The sequence below is a fragment of the Vipera berus genome (genome assembly GCF_964194415.1).
Source record: "Vipera berus genome assembly, chromosome: 1".
In the NCBI taxonomy this organism is placed as follows: domain Eukaryota; kingdom Metazoa; phylum Chordata; class Lepidosauria; order Squamata; family Viperidae; genus Vipera; species Vipera berus.
In genome coordinates, this window is record NC_138202.1 from 24388805 (window position 1) to 24407471 (window position 18667).

Here is an 18667-nt window from a genome sequence, read left to right on the forward strand (position 1 = left end):
AGCTAGCAGCTGAGAACCAACTTCCTTCAAGGCACAGCCCTTCCCCCAATACACAGACTACCACAATAGAGTGTGTACAATTGTAGAGAGCAGGTGTCTGGCTCCTCCATAGATACCAGCTAAGCAGACAAACTAGGAACAGAGCACAATGGGAGGAAGTGGCATTACAACAATATGGCAATGTGGAAGTGGCAGCTGTGGGCACAGCCCTCACAGCTGCTTCCCTGCACCATGCTTCATGCTAGGCTCCAGCTCAACTACAGAATTTGCTGTTTGAACCTGCTAGCCAAGGGAACTAGAGGGAAATCATTGGTGTTTGCTTCTTTCTCCAACAGAATTTGACGAACGCCTCTTCCTGCAATACCAAAGAGCCAGATTGGCAGATTGGCACTTGTAGATTGAAGCAAACCGTTTCTTGTTTAGCATAAGGGTAAACAATTACTTCTGGGTCCTAGCTGTGAAATCTAAACAAAAAAACCCACCAGGTTATAAGATTTGATGTGAGAAAACATTTTGTCAAGTGATTTTGAGGGCTGTGCAAAATCTTGCATGATCAACTGGGTGTTTGGGCATCTGAAGACCTGCATTGTTAACACAGGTCTTAGCTAGTACTTGGTTCAAATTTACAGTACTTCTATCCCTGGCAAATCAGTTTTCTTACTTAATAAGGATTGTTTCCTAAGTCCAGTGGTGAAAAATATGCTTTACATATAAAAGATCTCTGGTTCAATCTCAAATGACGCATCTGGTGAACTCTACAATCAGAGACAATAGAGAAGTCCTATTAGTAAGAAATGGATCTAATATTTACAGGAAGTAGTGGTGGGCAATTCCATTTTCTCCCCAAATTTGTATTTTCAGATAGTGTTGCTTAGCCAATAACTAGCAGGATACAGAAGATTTTTTTTTAAAAGAAGCCACACTGGATCAGAATTGCCAGTGATAGACTACATGCCTTTGAAACATCCTCAGTGGAATATGAAGACATGTTTCTCAACAATGGATGTTCAGTGAATACTGCCAACCTTCCCCCTCTGTTCCACCTTGACTGGATGTGTGTTCTTATCCACCATAATTGTGTCACTTCCCTTCAAATCTGTCCTTCTCTACTTGATCTTGGGAGAATGTGCTAAATCAAGGCTGTTTCTCATTTCAAAGATCTTGATGCAGGGAGCCTTCCAATTGCACTGGGGCCCAAAACTTTTTTTTAGAATCCTAAGGTTGAAAGGGACCCTGGAGATCTTCTACTCAAACCTCTTACCCAAGGCAGGAGACCTTATTGAATCCTGGACAAATGGTTGTGCAATCTTTTCTTGAAGGCCTCCAGTGATGGAGCACCTAAACTCTGGGAGGCAAGGTTTTTCCACAGATAGTTCTTACCATCAGGAAATTAGTTCCAAATTGATTCTGTCTTTAATGAGTTTCCACCCATTGCTTCTTGTCCTGCCCTCAATTGCTTTGAACAATAAGTCAACCTTTCCTCCCTGTGACAGCCCCTCAAGTACTGGAAGATAGCTATCATGTCACCCGCTAATCCAGGGGTAGGCCACCTTGGCTCTTTTATGACTCGTGGACTTCAACTCCCAGAATTCCTGAGCCAGCCATGCTGAGGGGAAAGGGAGAGGTTTCCAAGCTGAACCATGCTGGCTCAGGAATTCTGGGAGTTGAAATCCACAAGTCATAAAAGAGCCAAGGTTGCCTACCCCTGCCCTAATCCTTCACTTTGTTAGGCTAGATATATCTAATTTCCTTAACTGTTCATCTAGAACCCATCATCTTTTTTTTTGTTCTTCTCTGCAATCATTCTAGCATCTCAGCATTTTTTTGTATCAGATCTGGACACAGCATCACAGTATCAGTATAGAGCATTACCATCACTTCTCATGATCTTGATGCTATCCCTCTGTTGATGGAGCCTAGGACTGCATTGGCTTTTTTGGTAGTTGCAGCACACCGCTGGCTCATATCATCAGAGAGCAGAACAAGCACATCTAAAATTTCCCAGAATAAGTTTTCCTATTATGCCTAATTTCCTGTTTCCCAAGCCTGTAAAATCCCATGGCTTAATGTGGACCATATATCCAACAGCAGGATGCTGAGATAATACATTTGGAAAATATGCACTGAAACCTATTTCCATGGGGAACAAAACTTGAGGGGGAAAATCTGAGGAAAAAAAATATTTAGCAATGGTGATGGCTTCAATTCCTGGTTCTAATTACAAGAATTGTTATGGCTTTCGTTATTCTGGTATCTCCCATCATCCTCTCCAGCAAAGGCTGTTTCCAAACAAGTTCATGGATATGATTTAGTAGAGTTCTCACTCAAGGCACAAATGACAGGCTCAAATGATCTTACTTTGTACACATTATGTAAGGACCTAGCTCTCTGGAGAATACTCTTATGCTGGGACTGTTGGAAGGAAGCAGAAGAGGATGACTAGCAGCAAGGTAGATGGATTCAGTTACAGTTGTGACGAGTACATTGTTGAAAATGCTGAAGAGCAGGTTAAATCATAGACAAGATAATCATGGTGAAAATCTATGTGGTCATTAAAAGTCAGCCACGATGACACATCATCGTCATCATCAAACACAGGGTAAATGAACTGGACTTGTGTTATCTATTGCAGGGCTTTTCAACCAGTGGTACAGGTACCACCTGTGGTACATTGGCACCTGGCAGGTGGTACGTGACCATCCTAGAAAAGTGGTAGCGGGGGAGGGGAATGAGCTGAACCGGTGGCAGCACTGCACAAGCCTGAGCGAGAGATGGCAGTCAGGGCTGTCAGAGCTGAGCGGAAGTGCCAGGATCAGCGTCGGGCTCCAGCTGGAGCTCGACGCTGATCCTGGTGCTTCTGCTGAGCCCAGAAGCACCGATCAGCTGGAATGTTGCAGCGTCTCCAGGGTCTTGTGATTTACATTCAGATGCTTGGCAACTGATTCATATTTATGACGGTCATAATGTCCCAGGGTCATGTGAAGTGACCAAAACCTGCTGCAACCACCCAGCAGATGGGGGAAATAAAACCCAAACACCACCCCCCACCCCACCCCTGCTGCCAATCCTCAACAGAAATGCTCACAGCAATGAAAACCTTGGACAGGAGGAAGAACACCGCCGGGCAGGCAGGCAGATGTCTTGCTCGGCTGTGGCTTGGGGGGCACTTTTTCCAGTGCCATTGTAATTTCGAACAGTCACTAAGCGAACTGTTGTAAGTCGAGGACTACCTGTACCTCATCACTTTTTTCCTTTTTTTTTTTGGTCATCAAGTTTTTGACACCTTGCTAGGCGACTGGTGGTACTCGGATGTTGCCCTATCCTAAAAGTGGTACAACGGGTGAAAAGGTTGAAAAGCCCTGATCTATCGGTTCATGCAATATACATTTTTAGAAACACAGAGATCTGGGGGTTTTTTTGCTTTTTCCAATCATCTTTGCTCAGTTTCTCTTGCAGATGTCTGCAAGAAAACAACCAAGCTCAGAAAGCTACAAATATTCTCTTCTATTGGTACTATCTTTAATCTTTGGTAAGACTAGGCTCCTTGCGGTTTCAAGTTCAGTCTTTTTTCACCTCCTTCTACAAGGGGCAGGCACTGAATTGTTCCTTTTGGCATGTTGTTTAAGAAAAACGAACTGTGAAAATGATTACAGGGAAACATCTCAAAATCACAGTTGGTGAAGTATAATCTTTAATGGGATGTATGAAATTGGAGGACACTTTCTGGAATGGGCTTCCAAGGCACCTTACACATGCCCATTTCAAACAAGCCTGAGTCACTATTACATCTATCACCCCATTTTGCTTGGAAAAATGTATCCAACACCATTGTTGGCTTTTGTTCTAATATATATTCCTTTTTATAATTGCTACCTATATACAAACTATTATGATCCATAGGGAACATAAACCCTTTCCACAACGTATCTCTCAGCAAAAGTGGGGAATCCTTTGTGGAAATGTGGATCCCCTTTTCCTTAACATGGGTCTGGCCTGACAAGTTTTTCCAAGGGTTGGAATCCCATCACAATTTATTCAGAGCTAAATGCGTCATAATAGGACTTTCAAGAAGTTTATAGGATTGGAGCTTTATAAAGCAATCCTTCCTCTAATGTTGAGGCCTACTAATAAATCCCAAATCCTATGTTCTAATAGGATGGAAAAGAAAGATTTTTTAAATTTGTTCTCCTCTTGTTATTTCAATTTTCACTTCAATATTTTTTTCTAAAAAAAATCCTCAAGTTGAAACTAAGCAGAGAAAGCTGATCCATAGTTGGTTTAAGGAGTGCTTTGGAGTTGGGCTTGGGGATCAAAAGGAATGCAAATCCACTTTAGCATTTCTCTTACTTCCTCATGTTCCTCATTGTTTTCTTTACATCAGATAATGACATAAAATAACTGCCCAAGCATAGAGACTCAGAGAGGGTGCTATAATTTATATGGCTCTCCAAATGATGTCTCTTTCCTTATAATCAGAAGAGGACATCTGAAAAAATCCCATGGCTTCTGGAACTACATCCCAGGACTATATCACTGCATTCTCCGTCAGAACTAAAAAAATATCCTTGGTATTCTTATGTCATCCTTCTTTCACATGACTGCTTCCTCTCAGCAAAATCGTACTGGAGACACACAGGACAAATTGTGCTAGATTAACCATTCCCAATAAGGTGTTTTGGCTGTAACCTGTGGGAGACACACACTTCCGACAGATTTCAAAACTCCCAGATTCTGGATGGATGTAGTAAAGTGACCTGAGCCATCTGTTTTCTACAATTGGATATTTTCTTTTTACTTTGAATTGTTTAACTGATTTGCTGATGACTGAGCCCTTTTATTGTATTTTAATGTGATATTTTTCTGCTTTGGTGATCCTTAATCCCCAAATGCATTGATAGCAATGCTAAGAATAATAGCAACAGTAAATATTGTAGTATTAAAAACAACATATTTCAGTGGTACTCCCTAGAGAAACAGTTTAGCACAACTTTTCATGCGTGGTGAAGACTCTACACAGAATTGAAAAAAGAGAGCCATTGTGTCAATCAGACCAGAGGGTGGGATTCCCCCCCCCCTTTTTAAGAACTCTGGAGACTATTTTGCATGGCTGAGCCAAATTACTATGGCAACAGCACAAGTCAAGTGGGTGGATTTCTTGTGGGCTCTTTTAATGACTCATTTTTATTTATTTGTTTCTTGAAGAAGAAATGCCTCAAACGTATTTTCAAGCTGTAAAATTATTTTTTAAAAATATCCAAATATCGTAGCATAATATGGACACCATTCTGTAAAAATCACACTCCCATAGATTGTATACCATAGTAATAGTTGTAATCTTTGGAGGCTTCTTCAGAATAATCCTCTCAGTGATGAATGGGGTGGGGACAGCAGGCGGAGTCAACATCGGAGCAGCTGCCTTTGGATTATGGAATAAAAGTAGGCAAACTTAATAAAATTTTGTAAACTGTTTACATAGGCGGCATCATCTTGCAATGTATGAAGTAGCAATATTTTTAAATACCACGTGGAACGTGAAGAGATGTCTTCTCAGGAACAAGCATAGGAAAGCATAATAAGTCACATGAGCTAACTCAGCCTCATCTAACTGGGAGAGGAAAACTGGGGAAAGTAAACTTGGTTAATGTGTCAAGAAAAACTAGATTCTAAATTAAGGAAATTGGGAGCCCATAGTAAGAAAGACAAAGCTTTAGAGCAATTTTAAGCCTGAGCAATGTTTTACAATACTGTATCAAAAATGCTCGTAATCCAACATAGTGGATTCTTCCTTATTTGTATTATTTGTACTCAGAAAGCCACAAGACTTTTCATGAAGTTACAACTTTATTCTGATCTGGGGAGGGACAAATAGTTATTTGTTACCTACGTAGAACTCCTTGCCTCACCAACGATCACTGCCCTATGTTCCTTAACTGCTCTCCTTCCAGCTCAGAGCTTTATGACTGGATATCAGATTTAATTGGCAAGGAGGCAAAAACTGCCATGGATGGAGTGCAGTAGGAGAATGGGGCAAAATAGGTAGGGCCATGCTGGATTTCTCCACCTGGGGAAGGTATTTTGTTTTTCCTTTGCATTCTGGGGTCTTGTCAGTTTCAGACCTTAGGTAACAACTTTATTGTGCTCACTAAAATCTTTGAACATGCATCAGCATCTGCAGGATGTTTGTGTGTATATGTATGTATATGTGTAAGGAGATCAAAGCAGGCATGATCACAGTGTGTTGCAATAAAATTTCTTGTTGCTTTTGAACATGCATTAACATATTTAACAAAGGTAGACTAACTTACAACTATTTGTTCAGTGATCATTCAAAATTACAGAGACTTAGAACCCCTGCTCCAAATTACAGAGCCTGCGTGAACAAAATTTGGGCACGTGGCAATCCGCCTGGTTTTACAACTGATGGCACGGATACTGCAGTGGGCACACCACCTATCTTCCCCTCATCTCATTCTGCTGGGTACCTATAGGTTTGGGGGTGCTTTGCCACCTAGCTGGATCCCACATCTTCCTCCCCACCCCGTCATGGCTCGGTCACTTACCTTTCCATATGGATTTCCTACCTGGAGGCCACGCAGTACTGTCCCAGAAGCGGACACCATTTGGGGAGTGAATGCAATGAATTGCAGCTGCCCCAGAATGGTGACTGCTTCCAGAACAGTGCCCCATGACTTCCATAATGGATAGGTAGGTCAAGGGACAGTGCAGCTGGCTCTCCTTCCTGAATGCGATCTTCAGATCACCATAAGTCCAAAGGTGATTAACATCTGTCAACAAAAAGTCCTTAAAAGGATTTCCAGAAATTTATGGAAAAATTTCTTATTTTAGCCCTGTTCCAACAAGCCAACTTTATATTCTTTTCTCTTGCTCAATATTCTAATATTCTTGATCTTTAATTTAACATTAAGGTGCTTTCATAGGGATTGATCTCTAACCAAATCTCTTTTTTTCCCATCTCAACTTTTCCCCAAGATTTTTAACAGCCCTTTTTGTAATTCTAGTAATAGTTGACCATAATCTGAAAAACCACTTCTTTCTGATTTCATTGATCAGCCCCACTTGGGTAGGCAGAGTCTAGGAACTGGCAGGGTCTAGGAAGTGATCCTTCGCAGCTGTTGTCTCTGCCTTATGGAACAGCTTGCCCTCAGAAGCAAGGCAGACCCCTCCCTCTCCCTGGCCTTGCCGAACAGGGTTAAGACCTGGCTCTGCCAACTGGCCTGGGGGCCAAGAGTGGTTTGCAGCCCTGGGGATAACTGGTGGGCCAAAGATGTTCCCTCTGCTTTTTAAGTTTGGATTTGTCCCTTTTAATTTTGTTTTTAACCTGTTTTAGCGATAGCTTTTATATCATTTTACTGTTTTATGTGAGGCATGCAAGTAATATAGAAATTTGATAGATAGATTTATTTATTTATTTATTTAGTTATATTTATATACCGCCCTATTCCCTGAGGACTCAGGGCGGTTTACAGGGAATTAAAAATCCAAAATACAAAAATTAAGAACCAAATTAAAAAATATTAAATTGACCCTGTAGTCGATTAAAAAGAACCCCAAATTAAAATTTCTCCTCAGTCTGGGCCCGAGAGCTCGAAGAGCCAGGTCTTCAGGCCCCGGCGGAATGATCGGAGGTCGGGAGCAGTCCTCAGCTAGATGATAGATAGATGATAGATAGATAGATAGATAGATAGATAGATAGATAGATAGATAGATAGATAGATAGACAGATAGACAGACATTGATTTTGACCTCTTTGCCAGTGGCTCTTGAGGGCTAAATCTAAATTTAGTTCATTATTTCCTTTTTTCTTTCCTTTTTGAAATGTGATATTTTATATTGTCTATGACTATAAAAAAGATTTGACATATATATTATTTTCAGTTATTGTTCAAATGCATGTTAACTTACTTTAAATTGCTTTATATATATCTAGATAGATATAGATCGATAGATCGATAGATCGATCAATCGATCGATCGATAGATAGATAGATAGAATAAATGCATATCTAAATTTCAGCACTAAGATCTGAAAAAATCCAAAGACCACAAAATTAGAAAACAGATGCCACACTGGCCCCTGGCTTAGAAGATGCCCAAACCTGCTTTTTCTGGATCACCAGGCAATGCATCAGCTGGAAAATGACTCTAGTGACATTTTGAACATGAAGCATACATTTTTGCGACAAAACAAAGCAGAATTTCTCAGCTTGGGTCATTATGTGTTCTAATTGCTTTGCTTGGAGGCAATACAATCATGAAACATATACATATATACAAATGAAATATACTTCTTAGACCCTTAAGAAATAGCTGAAGAGGAGAGAGGAGAATCTGATATCAAATTAGAGCAGAAAGTTATTAATCTAGAGTGCTCTGTTTCCCCCCCAAGGAAGTAGCCATAAGAGTAATGTGCAGCAGAAATCTTCACCCAATCTCTCCAGAGACCCAGGTGCATTCCGCCTTTAGAAAGGCAGACCCAACACAATTATAAATAATGGCCAGAGTCCGCTGAGATTGCAAACAGAGACTTCCTTTCCAGAGCGAACCCTCTGGAGAAAAGGTGCAAAACTTGTGTGTGTGTGTGTGTGTGTGTGTGTGTGTGTGTGTGTGTGTGTGTGTGTATGTCTCTCTCTCTCTCTCTCTCTCTGTGTATATATATAAACACACTTACTACACAAAATCTGTGTGTTATTCCTTCCCCCACTCCAGTCCCGAAAAGGAAAGTGGCTATGCCAATTATCTGCACTCGTGACTGAGAATCAGCAATGATTCTGTAATGCACTTCCTGGTGTTCCCCACAAACAGAACACAAACAACCAGAAGCAGATGCTGAAAGCTTTTTTTTTTGCCCTTGAGCTGCTGGAATGATTGTTTCATCCACAGACAATTAATTCTGCATCTCGATACAGTAATTGTTGACCTATTAAATGAGAGGAATGCAAAACTAATTCCTAGGAGGGTCTCAGCCAGTATACATATATCCCGAAGAATGGACGTATACAGCCATCTAAAATTCCTTTTTCTTGTTTTGCAACTTTGCAACTGAATCAGAAAGCAGAAGTTTAGTTGTACACAAATACTAAGAGACTTCTGTTTCCCCCCCCCCCACTAGTTTTACTTGTGATAACCGTGAGATCAACAAAAACTATGGTGGCCCACAAAGAAGAAAACCACCTATCACGTTTAAGAATCGTTGCTGTGTAGCAGGCAACACGAGTGGATCACTTTCCAACAGAAATTGAACTCCAGCTGAATTCCTGCCAGCCCAGTAAATTAACCCCTGCCCCCTCCACCCAGAAACATCCCATGATCCGTAATTTGGTCTTTCAGTTTGATTTGAATAGCACTCTTTTGCCTATTTGCAGCAATCCGAAGAGAAAGTCTTCCTTTATTTAACAAGCAAATTCAGTGTTGCTTAATTAATGGAGAACAATGGCACAGGGAACCAACGGCACGAATTCCCCGGCTTTGCGATGAAGTAGCTATATAAGACAGAGCTCTAATTATATGCATCCTCTGAATAAGTAGCCATAGCATTCAGTGCATTATTTTTGGAACAGCGTAAGAGGAAAATGTTTGCAAAATCTGAATACTTTCTTCTTCTGAAAGCTGGTCATTTTTTTTAAAAAAAACTTGATATATGTATATGTATGTGTGTATGTATGCGTGTATGTTTGTATTAGATTTATGTCGCCCCTCTCACTGCTAAGGCGACTGAACGTATTTACATTTGGAATATTTACATTTCTATACTTCCCCAAAACCTTATTTCCTCCCCGGGAAATGTGTTAGCAAATTCAACACCGTTTAGAGCTTTTTAGAGCGAGGTAGTCCATAAATCTTATAAATAAATTAAAAAACAAAACAAATGAACCAATACTGTACAAAACAATTAAAACAGCAACAATAATAAGCAGAATAAAAATGACAAGATGATAAAGGAGCCTTGGTGGAGCAGTAGGCTAATGCCTCCTTAAGTAACACCAGCTGCCTGCAATTATTGCAGGTTCGCATCCCACCAGACTCAAGGTTGACTTCAGCCTTCCATCCTTCCGAGGTAGGTAAAATGAGGACCCAGATTGTTGGGGGCAATAAGCTGACTTTGTAATAATGCCGCTTGTGGGGGGGGCGAAAGCCCTAATAAGCAGGCATATACATAAAATGAAGGCTATTGCTAAGCACATTTGATTTGTGCTTTAGATTGTAAGCCGCCCTGAGTCTTCGGAGAAGGGCGGGATATAAATGGGATTAAAATAAAATAAAAAATAAAAATAAATAAAATAAAATCTCAAGGAAGCAGGGGTCTGTAACTTGAAATTGGTTTCCTAAAATACCGGGGATTTCTTTTTTTTAAATGTCCTTTCATCTAGTACTAGAAGGGTTACAATATAGAACCATGGCTCTTTGTGAAAAATATTCCACAAAGGAGATCCCGCTAATAAAAATCTCCTTTCTCCTATGACTTTCCCCTGTGCATATTCAGAACTAACTAACCTAGAACTAAGGAGAAACTTCCTGACAGTTAGAACAATTAACCAGTGGAACAACCTGCCTCCAGAAGTGGTGAATGCTCCAACACTGGAAGTTTTTAAGAGGAGACTGGACAGCCATTTGCCTGAAATGGTATAGGGTTTCCTGCCTGAGCGGGGGTTGGACTAGATGACCTCCAAGGTCCCTTCCAACTTATTATATTATATTCAGATTTTCCTTCTGAGCAATATACATTAGAAACAAACTAAACGTAGAGTGCCATATAGATAGACCAATATTACCAGGTTAATTTCAAGAGATAAATTAATTTTCTATTTTAATATCAAGCTGACTCTTCTACATACCCTAGCCAGCTCCACGTTATCATCTGCTCGTCACTCTCCTTGGTCATAGCTGCATTTCTGGACCTTACTTAGGCTTCTGATATGCCACAAGGTGATGCACAGGGAGGCTAAGGGCAAGAGGACCAGGAAGGCTTAGTCCAGAACCACAGTATGCAACAAGCTGGGGTTTTTTTCCCCCCCACACTGACCTTCACAAAAGCTGGCTTTGTTCCCACTTTCCAAATATCAAACCAGAGAGGAAAACTGGCTGAAATCATTTAACCCAATTGGCAGGTTGCAGGCAATTTTTCGTTGTTTTACCAGGTAATCCCCTAGATTAGAACTCCTATCTTGCACAGAACAGTTCACAGCAGTGTTTCTCAATCTTAGTAACCTTAAGATATGTGGACACCCAGAATTCCCCAGTCAGTGTGAGTCTTCTGGAAGTTGAAGTTGCTGAAGCTGAGAAACACTGCTCTATAATGACCCTGCTGAGTTAGCAATGATAATTTTAATTAATTTAATTTAATTTAATTTATTAATATTTCTATACCGCCCTTCTCCCGAAGGACTCAGGGCGGTGTACAGGGCAAGAATAAAAAACATAAAGTTACAAAAATTAAAAAGTAATTAAATACATGCCCATAAAAAACAATAAATACATTAATAAAACCCCCAATAAAATGATAATAAAAAACCCCACCAATCCCACCCTCAGGCCAGGCCGGCTTGTTCGAACAGGTATGTTTTCAGATCGCGGCGAAAGGAGCGAAGATCGGGCGCCGTCCGGAGCTCAACCGGTAACTGGTTCCATAACTCCGGGGCGCCCACAGAGAAAGATCTCCCCCTGGGGGCTACCAATCTACATTCTCTGACCGGTGGCACCCTGAGGAGTCCCTCTCTGTGGGAACGCACAGGGCGGAGGGAAGTTGACGCCGGCAGCAGGTGTTCCCTAAGGTACTCCGGCCCCCTGCCATGTAGGGCTTTAAATACCATAACTAGTACCTTGAATCTCATCCGGAAGACAACCGGCAGCCAATGCAGCTCACGGAGCAGAGGTGTGACATGGGAGTATCGGGAAACTCCCAACACAACTCTCGCGGCTGCATTCTGTGCCAGTTGGAGCTTCCGGGTGGTCCTCAAGGGCAGCCCCATGTAGAGAGCGTTGCAGTAGTCTAGTCGAGAGGTCACGAGCGCGTGAGTGACCGTGCATAGATCATCCCGGCTTAGATAGGGCCGCAACTGGCGCACCAGGCGAACCTGGGCGAAAGCCCCCCTAGTCACAGCTCCTATATGGTCTTCCAGGGTGAGCCGTGAATCTAGGAGGACTCCCAAGTTGCGAGCCCTATCTACGGGGGGTAATAATTCGCCCCCCATAGCGAGAGGTGGAATGTCCGAATAAACCCGGGATGAAGGTATGCAAAGCCACTCGGTCTTGTCGGGGTTGAGTTGAAGTCTGTTCCTCCCCATCCAGACCCGAACCGCCTCCAGGCAGCGGGACATCACGGTGAGGGCATCACTGGGGTGGTTTGGGGTCGAAAAGAAAAGCTGGGTATCATCAGCATACTGATGATACCCAACTCCAAAACCACGAATGATCTCACCCAGCGGTTTCATATAGATGTTGAACAGGAGAGGCGAGAGGACCGACCCCTGAGGAACTCCACAAATGAGAGACCTCGCGGTCGACCTCTGCCCTCCTGCCAACACCGACTGCGAGCGTCCCTGGAGATAGGAGGAGAACCACTGCAAAACCGTGCCTCCCACTCCCAATCCCCCAAGACGCCGCAGCAAGATACCATGGTCGATGGTATCGAAAGCCGCTGAGAGGTCTAATAGGACCAGGACAGAGGAATGCCCCCTGTCCCGATAAGGACAATAGTCATTGGCACTAGAGGACAGAGGTTGGGAAAGCTGGCCTAGATGACTGATCTGAATTCACATCTTCATCTGAATGAGCTTTCTATCCTAAGTCCTCTCTGGCTAGCCATTGCATTATCAACAGCCTGTGAGTGAGCATGATTATGAATAGGAAGCTGAACTTAGAATGAAGGAGGTGGCTTCATGTTACATGCCTGCTATGGCTTGGTCTAAGCCAGTCACCATCACTTGGCTTCCTCTTCCCCTACAGTAGACAGGAGTGACAACATTGGGCAGGGAAATTTTAATGAAGCTGATAAAGCATTTTGCACAAAGCCCTATGCAAAACATTGAACAGAAATAGTGATCTGTTGAATCAGAAACTAAAAACAGGAACATATCCCGCCATCTGCTTCTAATTATGAATCCTGTGGAGTACATAAGGAACTGCCTTTGCTCAGGCCAAACTCTTTGTCCATCTTGCTCAGTACCATCTTTCTTACTGGAAACAACTCATCAAAGTTTCAGATGGAAAGGATTATTATTATTATTATTATTATTATTATTATTATTATTATTATTATTATTATTATTATCATCATCATCATCATCATCATCATCATCATCATCATCATCTTGCCCAGAGCTGAACCAAGCCTTTTGCATGGAAAAACTGTAATCAAATGTCAGTCTGTCAATCTGCTATCCTTCTAGCCATGGGTTTATTACTTCACACCTGAGGGCCCTGCCATTTGCTAGTGACAAAAGCATTCAGCAGAAAGCACACTGGATTTTTCTCTCTAAAAGTCCCCCCAGTTTATGCAAATATAGCCATGTGCCCTCCTCTTGAAAAGATGTGCATCTGAAGTAAATTACAAATAGCTCCCTGAAATGAGGGCCTCCGAGACCTTATTTGAAAAGGCCACGGGGAAAACACAAAACAAGCATTAGGGTTTGGTTTAATGCAAAGGATCATGTAGTCCATAGAGTGGAACATGTAGCCTTCCACAGTTCTCTTTCAATAATCCTGGAGAACACAAAGTTCGGATATAATAAGGGCTTCAATAGAAGAGAATATCTGTAGCTCAGGGTTGAACTGTGACATCCTTGGTGGTTTATGATCTTGGTTGTTTGCTTGTAGATGTTTCATTACTTAGGTAATATCAAGAGGGCTAATCAGTGTGCTATAGGGACGCGGTGGCTCAGTGGGTTAAGATGCTGAGCTTGTCGATCAGAAGGTCGGCAGTTTGGCGGGTCGAATCCTGAGCGCCACGTAACAGAGTGAGCGCCTGTTACTCGTCCCAGCTTCTGCCAACCTAGCAGTTCGAAAGCACGTAAAAATGCAAGTAGAAAAATAGGGACCACTGCGGTGGGAAGGTAACAGCGTTCCGTGCGCCTTTGGCATCTAGTCATGCCGGCCACATGACCACGGAGACGTCCTCGGACAAGCGCTGGCTCTTCGGCTTTGAAACGGAGATGAGCACCGGCCCCTAGAGTCGGAAACGACTAGCACGCATGTGCGGGGGAACCTTTACCTTTTACCTTAATCAGTGTGCTAGTGCTAGTGATTAGCACTGTGACCATTACTGATCAAAAGCACTGATGACGTTACTGAGTCAGGTAATGAAATGTCTGTAAGCAAACAGCCAAGCTCAGAGAACACCTAGGATGCCATAATAGGGAGTACAGTGCAAACACAGCTGTTGAACCACCAGCTTCCTCACTTTAGTCCATCCTGTTTCAAAAGTATGTCAGCCTTATGTCTCTGGAAAGCCACAAGCATGGTTAAAGCCAGAAGCCTTTCCTTTTTGTATGCATTTGGGAATTAGACTGACTTTGAATGTGGGGATTCCGTTGGACAGCCTGGGATAGAGCTGCTCATTTCTATGAATTGGCCTAATCATTTTTTTTTTGCATGACAGTGCTGGCCAACTATCAGCTATTGCCCCACCCAGGGACAGTGAACTGCACAAATCAGTTCTCATGCTCTGAGCTAACGGGACAATCAATTTCATTGGGTGAGCTTGTTTTAAAATATTGCAAGATACTCCGTGGTGAGATTATGGGAGGATTCAGGAAGGATAGCAATGTATCAGTTATCATTTTAGGAATAATTACCATGTCTTTCTTTTAAACAAAAACAAAACAAAGCAACAGAACAAAACGAAAGGAAAAACAAAACGTCAAATGCCTTTGTCCACAAATAAGATCCACAATGGTGTCTATCAACGACGGGTCTCCATCGCAGGGGATTTTATTATACCACACCCATTGAGGAAATGCCAAATTGCTTCAAAACAAAAGTCGAGTGTTGTAGCTTTCTACATTATCTTTAAACAAACTGCACTGTAATTCAGTCAAGACCCTTAGGGCAGAATAGTTGATTAAATGCAGAGAATTCCACACAATCCTGTTAACATGAAAGGAACAGGTGGGTGTGGCCGCTTCTGTTACAGCACCAAATCGAGAGAAATAGAGGTAAGTTCTGCAGTTTGAAAGCCTGCCCAGTTCGATCCCAAATCACTCCACAAAAGCAGCTGGGGAAAGCGGATGATCTTTTGTCTGGACTGCAATTTTATCTTATTTTTTAAACCAGGGTCTGCTTTGGCTGTTGGCCAGGAGAAGCTACTACAGATGCTATTTTCTTAAGATAACAGGAAGCTTGCAGGCTGATAACTGCTCACAAGAGCGAGCAGGGGATTTGATGTCACTGCAGAAATCACTTACATATATATTGTGGGAGGGGGGAGGAATTATAAATGATTCCCCTTATGGACAAGAAACAACAGGTACCTTGTGCAGTGGTTACTGATAGAGCCAGATGCTCAACACCATTAACTTTTATGGGTTACCATAATGCATGATTAATGTGAGAAAAGCTAAAAGTGGAGAGAGGACACAGAGAATATTTCATAAAAAATAAATGGATTTGTAAATCATTTTTTCTCCTTGCAGTTTATTTCTCAGAGTTGCTGCCTTGCAAATCAGATCTCACACCACTCCGCCCTCCCTGAACTCAGTGGGACATTTCTGAGCAGATATTGCACTGCACATTTGGCCTCCCGAGTTTCAACATCAGAAAAAAAGAGGGAAAAAAGATGCTTATTTTGCTATAGTTACTTCTGGCTCTTCTGTCAACAAACCATGTTGGTTTTTAAGAAATCAGAATTAAAAGCAGTTCCAGATTCGAGCCACATGTCTCCTTCTTCTAAAAATGCTTTTTTTAAAAGAAGTTGCCCGCAAGGAAAAAAAAAGACACTTGCATTATTCAGTGTTATTTTGAAAAATAAAGCAGGTTTAGAGGAAAATATGTTGAGAAGCTAATCTCTGGTTTTTAAAACAAATGAAACAAGAAGCAGGAAAGAAGCTAATTTCCATTCCACAAAGATTAACAAGTGGGTTTTCTAAATTCATCCTTTGTTCTCCCAGTCTGAAATTTCTTTCATGACCTTTTGTTAATAGTTTCGCCCCTAAGCCTTATTTCCACAATTTCAGAATTCAGCAAAGATGCGCACCCATGCCTGCTTTATGAATGGAAAAGAATAAAGAGGAACACGGATCCATTGGCTTTCAAGTGAAAACCAGCCAGGCTGCTCAATTCATTCTACACATCCACTTAAAAAACCTACTACCTACCCACTGGTCCAGAAATAAATACAAAGCCTTCCTTCCTCACACCCATTTGGTTATTTTACACTTTGATATAATCAAACAAAATAAGATTTTCCCACCCTGGTGGATTTCCTATTCATCCCAGCTCTCCCGCCATCCAATATCTCAACAGCAACCCAAATCCCCAGAAGGTGGAGAAACATTTGCCAATGAAGGAGCCAACTGACCATTTTTTTCATCTTTCCACCACCCGTTTTGCCACCCCAGCTGGCTTCTCTAGGGAGAGAAGCAGAAATAAGTTTCACAGGCAATATACCAAGCACGAGACATTTTTAAGGGTGGGTGGAATTTCTCTTTCCCCCATCCTAGTAAATATATCTAAATCTGAATCAAATCTCTCCATCTACACACACACACACACACACACACAGAGAGAGAGAGAGAGAGAGAGAGAGAGAGAGAGAGAGAGAGACCCTCATCCTTATTATTACTGTTGTTATATAACAATGCCTGATCTGAACAAAGAGGGCTGCAGAGAACAAATGCATAAGAGAAATAGAGGGAAAAAAAACCTCAGTCCTCCTCCCTCCCCCCCCCTCATCTCGAGCGCAATGGACCGGGTTGCATTCACGCCTATTTCGAATCAGCCCGAACAAACCGGACAATGCAACCCTGGGGTGGCACTAAATACATTTTTAGTGCAGCTACAGCAGAAAGCGATCTGCAAGGAGTTGCCATTCACTCCCACTCATACACGCTTGTCTATGCGAGCCAGAGAGACCCCGGCGCGCAACGCTTGGGGTGAATGCAAAGCATTCATCCATTTGTCTCGCGGTTGCTCTGCCTGGGATGGAGGCTCATCCGTCAAGCCTCCTAAGCCTGGGCACCGGTCGGTCCTCATTTCCCAATTCCTGGGTTGCAACACCTCGGTATTTCCACCCTCGCGTGGCGATTTGCTAGCCAGCGATCCGACGCCAAGCCGAATCTGCCCTCCATCCCTGCTTTTTCCCCCGCACCTCCGACTTTTCGCCCGGACTCCTCGGGCGGAAGAGCAAGAAGCCGGGATGGGCGGAACGATGAAGCGGCGCGTCGGAGCTCCGCGTTGGAGCAGCCGAGGCAAAGACGCACCGCGTGGGAGAAGGCTACATCAGCGCTTTCTCCCCGGGGCTTCGCTCATCTACCTGGCGGAGAGGCGATTCCTGAAGCCGTCCGCGCAGGGCAGGAGAGGGGGAAAAAAAAAATCCTTCCCTCCGAGTCTTCGCTGCCTGGATCCAGAGGCGAGGTGTGGAAAGAAGGCGACCTCCTCTGGGTGCGGCGCTTAGGAGCAACAGCTGATGGTCAAGGAGCGGAGGAGCGAGCTAGCCAAAGAGCGAGCAGCGCCTTAGCCAGCAAATAAAGTCCCACCCAGTCTTGTGTGTGATATCAGCTCCTCGTTGTACAGGAAACGGAACATCCACCACTTCCTCCTCTAGCTACTGGGGATGTTTTTGGTTCTTAAGTTGCAGCCCCTGTGCTTGCCCAACTTGTCTCCAAGTCTTTCTTTTTGCCCGAATCCTTTGCTTCTTAAAAATCCTTTGCTTCCGCCCCCCCCCTTCGCTCTTTTCATTTTTTGAGCAACATCAACATCTTTCTACAGTCCTTATCTTGAGCCAAGCTCTTAGCAGCACCAGAACATCACAGCTTTGAGGTTGTTTTTTTTTTTTAAAATATATATTTGCTGGAGTTTATACATGCTCCAATCCTGCAGGGTATGTGGTGGCAAGTGACATTTCTCCAGGCATCCACCACCACACACAGGAAGTTTAGAAACCTTAGAAACCTCTGTCCCACCCACCCTTCAGAAAACAGGCCGTGCCCATCTCTTCTATTGCTGCCGATCTAGGGGGAAAGTGATATTACAGACTAATTGTAAATTGAAATACCACTGCTTGCACCCAGCTAGTTCAACTGCTAGTTCAACTCAGGAATACGTGACACAAACCGCCAGCTTATGTATTTGATGCACATAGTTGCTCATCTCACATATGTGACTATGCAGAATAGAGCAGAAAGAACAGAATACAATAGAATAGTTTATTGGCCAAGTGTGATTGGACACACAAGCATAAGCTCTCAGTGTACATATGGTACAAACAATGAAGTAATATAATCATAAGATACCAATAAGACAAGGTAGTAGCAAAGATGAGAAGGATTTATTTATTTATTTATTTGTTTGTTTTTATATACCGCCCTTCTCCTGAAGGACTCAGGGCGGTGTACAGAGCAAGGTGAGTATACAGTAAAAGCAATAGTAAACCAATGAAACCCCAAAATCTATCAGGCCAGGCCGGCTTGCTGGAATAGGTAGGTTTTTAAGTCACG

The 18667-nt window shown here is 42.7% G+C and overlaps 1 protein-coding gene across 2 annotated transcripts in view; it reads right to left on the minus strand.

Moving 5' to 3' along the window:
* Positions 1-17678, minus strand: part of GNG2 (G protein subunit gamma 2) — a 54428-nt gene extending 36750 nt beyond the window's left edge. The window contains exon 1 of one of the 2 annotated variants that reach the window (XM_081327502.1): positions 17485-17678. The gene's annotated coding sequence lies outside the window, so the exon portion shown is untranslated. Of the gene's footprint in view, positions 1-10852; positions 10914-17484 lie in introns of those variants that run through there. The other variant, XM_081327503.1, reaches the window with a different exon arrangement.
* Between the last annotated feature and the right edge of the window lie 989 nt (positions 17679-18667).